The sequence below is a fragment of the Peromyscus californicus genome, unplaced genomic scaffold (assembly GCF_007827085.1).
Source record: "Peromyscus californicus insignis strain IS unplaced genomic scaffold, ASM782708v3 Scaffold_6__1_contigs__length_162567912, whole genome shotgun sequence".
In the NCBI taxonomy this organism is placed as follows: domain Eukaryota; kingdom Metazoa; phylum Chordata; class Mammalia; order Rodentia; family Cricetidae; genus Peromyscus; species Peromyscus californicus.
In genome coordinates this window covers 2,592,129-2,595,690 of record NW_026294584.1, presented here as the reverse complement: position 1 = coordinate 2,595,690, position 3,562 = coordinate 2,592,129, and the positions used below count along the sequence as shown (strand labels likewise).

General features: G+C 50.5%; 1 protein-coding gene across 5 annotated transcripts in view; it reads right to left on the bottom strand.

Annotated features, from left to right (window-relative positions):
- Napepld (N-acyl phosphatidylethanolamine phospholipase D) overlaps positions 1 to 3,562 on the bottom strand; it is a 107,481-nt gene that overhangs the window by 91,573 nt on the left and 12,346 nt on the right. The window lies entirely within an intron of this gene.

The window sequence follows — 3,562 nt, the reverse complement described above, 5'->3', positions numbered from 1 at the left end:
TGAAGTGGCCTTAATAATTTCATCAGTATATGAGCTGTAGAAAAACCCTCACGGACATGTGCAGAGGTGTTGGTAAGACTGACCAGCCATCACAATGACTTTTTAGTAGGAAGTGTCACCTGATGTCAGATGTAGAATTTTCAATTTGTGGTGTCATGCTGATACTCAAAACTTTTCATATTTTAGGATATCTGAGATTTAGAACTTGGGGATTAATAATGTTCACCCTTTATTAGCCTCATTCCTAGATGACTATGTTGTGAGAACTGAAAGAGAAAAGTATCATGGAAAACTGTAAATGGCTGTATCAGTTGTGTAACTACTCTATGAACTGGATGTTTGTGTTCTCCCTAAGATTCACCAGTTGAAATTCTAATTCCCACTGAGATGGTCTTCAGAGGTGGACCCTGTGGGAGATAGTTAGATTTAGATGAGGTCATGAGGACCAGACCTTTGTACAGGGACTAGTGTCCTTTAAAGAACAGACAGGAGCAGGCAAGCCTGACAACCTGAGTGGATACCTGGGACCCACATGGTAGAAAAAGAGAACTGACTCCCCCAAGTTGTACTCTGACCTCCATACATGAGTTGTGCCATGTGCATACACACACAATTAGTGAAGAAATAAATGTGGAAAATCCTTTTTTAAAGAGAAAAAACAGAAGAGAGCTAGTTCCCCCTATGTTCCTGTGAGGATACAAGGAGATAATTGTCTGCAATTCAGAGCGTGAGCCCTCCCCATACCTGCTGACCCCCATCTTGGACTTCTCAGCCTCCAGCCCTAGAAGAAATCAATGTTTGTGCAGCCATTTCTGGGAGAGACTGTCTCACAGCAGACTCTGGTATTCTGGCTCTTACAATCTAATGGCAATATCAATGGACACGTTAACATGCACAGGGGGAAATTTTGTGGGGTCCCACACCTAGATAAAGAGCTATAGGCAACTAATAACTGCTGTGAGAAGAAAAATCAGCCTCTCCCCAAACAGGCTATCAACTTGAGAATGAGGAGTCATGGGAGGGATTCAAAGGAGGATATCAGGGAGGTGCTGGGAGAAAAGAGAGATGGGAAAGTGATGTAATTCTACTTCAATTAAGAACATATTTTTCCCTCGGGCCTCTTGGCCTGGGGAGAACAAAATCAACCATGCACAAGCTGCTCAGACAGCCACAGCACCCCACCCCTAGGTCAAGAGGCCTAGGGAAGGCAGGATCAACCAATCTTAGCCTTCGGAGGCCAGACTCAAGCCTGGCCTCTGGCACTGAGCAGTTGGACACCATTATGGTGACTGAGTACAGGGTGGGGAAATGGGAGAGAGAGGGAGAGAGAGAGAGAGAGAGAGAGAGAGAGAGAGAGAGAGAGAGAGAGAGAATGATTCATGTGCTGGGAAGAGAGGCAGATCTGAAGAGGCAAGGGCAGTGAGAAACAGCCTAACATAGATGGTCTGCTTGCCACCTGGGGCCATGGTTATGTCCAGGCCTGGGCTGCTGCCAAGGGGCATGTCTTGGTCTGTGGCCCTGATGTAGCCATGGGGGTCTGTGTTGATGTCTGTGGCTCCTGTTCTACCACCAAGGGCCCTCTGGACACCTGGAGTCTAGGTCACCACCTGTGACCAAGTCAGTGTCCGAGGGATGTGCCCCCCACAGGGGCCATGTTGATGTAAGAGGCCTACATTGCCACTCGAGACCATGGTGACTTCTGGCTGGACTACTGCCAGGGGACATGTCTGGATCTGTGGCCCTGCTGTGGCTGGGCTCTGAACTGATGTCCCTGGCTCCTGTTGCTATGGAGGTCCATGCAGAGGCCAGCAGTCTAGGCCGACACCTGAGGTCTTCAAGTCACTGCTGGGGCCATGTATGTCAAGGACCATGTCTGGGTCTCTGGTCCTACTGCAGCTTGTGCTGATGTCTGTGGCCTGTGTTGCCATCAAAGGCCACATGGAGGCCCAGGATCTGGGCCAACACCTATGGCCCAGATCCTATGAGCATCACAGAAGAGTTGTCCCTGTTAGCAGTGTGTGTGTGTGTGTGTGTGTGTGTGTGTGTGTGTGTGTGTGTGTGCAGGTGAGCCAGTCCTGAAGGCATGAGAATGGGAGAGCTAGCCCCTCTGTCACAAAACGGCATGACAGTGAGATACCCCTCTCACCTCTCATCCCTTGCCACCTACTGCAGGTGGGAAAAGCTGGTTCCGGGATCATGAAAGTGGGAGAGCTGCCCCTGCCTCTCACTGGCTTCAGCACTTAGAAGAGCAGGCCCTGACAGGTGGGAGAGCTGGCCCTGAGGTCATGAGACTAGGAGAACTGGCCCTGCCCCTCACTGGCAGCAGCACTCAAGACAGCAGGTCTTGCACCTCACCTGGGCAGCACAATAGAGCTGCTCCTGCTGGCAGGGGCACAGGTGAGCTGGCCTGGAGGGCATGAGAGCAGGAGAGCTGATCCTGCTCCCTTCATCTGTCATGGAGTGGGATGGGTAAGGAAAAGATGCGCCCCTCCTCCCCATCCTGCAGCAGTCAGGAATGCTGGTCGAGAGTCACAAGAGCAGGAGAGCTGGCCCTGACCCTCAGCAGCTGCAGCACACAGGAGAGCAGGCCCTGTACCTCACCTGGAGAGCACACTAGAGCTGACTCTGTTGTCAGGGGCACAGGTGAGCTGGTCCTGTAGGCATGAGAGCAGGAGAATGGCCCTGCCCCTCACCAACTACAGCAATAGAGATAGTGGGACATGCACCTTGCCTGGGCAAAACAGTAGAGCTGGCCCTAGTGGTGTGGGTGTGGGTGAGCTGGACCAGAGGGTGTGAGAACAGGAGAATTGCCGTCCCCACTCCTTACTGTCTGCTGCATCAGGTGAGCTAGCCAACACAGTGCTGGAGAGCTCACCCTGGTGATGAAAATGAGGGAAAGCTGGCCAGCTGAAACCCAGGCCCAGAACCAGGGCCATGAGTTGGCCCAACCCAACATCCACTGAAACTATGAACTGTCCGAGCATGTGAAGGAGCCAGACCTGCAGATCCAAAACAGCAGGATCTCCAGGACATAATACAATGATAGGATGTCCAAGAGGAGCCCCAGTGAGGGCCCAGCATCAATAGTGTAGCAGAAACCAGAGGCCTTAAGCCAGAGCAGTGACTCATTGCAATGAACACTTACAAGTAAAGATGTATGGATTAAAAGGTATATTGTGTGACCCACTGGGCCACACTACAGCTTCCAAGATGAGATTTTTGTTTGTTTATTTTTGTTTTCACTTTTAAATTTTGTTTTGTTCTGGGGGCAGGTTTCAAGGGCAGAGGCCAGAAATGAGGGGACAGGGAAATGAGAGGGATCAGGATGCATGATGTAAAATCCACAAAGAATCAATAAAAAGTTAAAAAAAAAAAAAAAAGAACACATTTAAGCTGAGCATGGTAGCGCACGCCTTTAATCCCAGCACTCTGGAGGCAGAGGCAGGTGGATCTCTGTGAGTTCGAGGTCAGCCTGGTCTACAGAGTGAGATCCAGGACAGCCAGGGCTATATAGTAGAGAGATCCTGTCTCAGAGAGAGAGAGAGAGAGAGAGAGAGAGAGA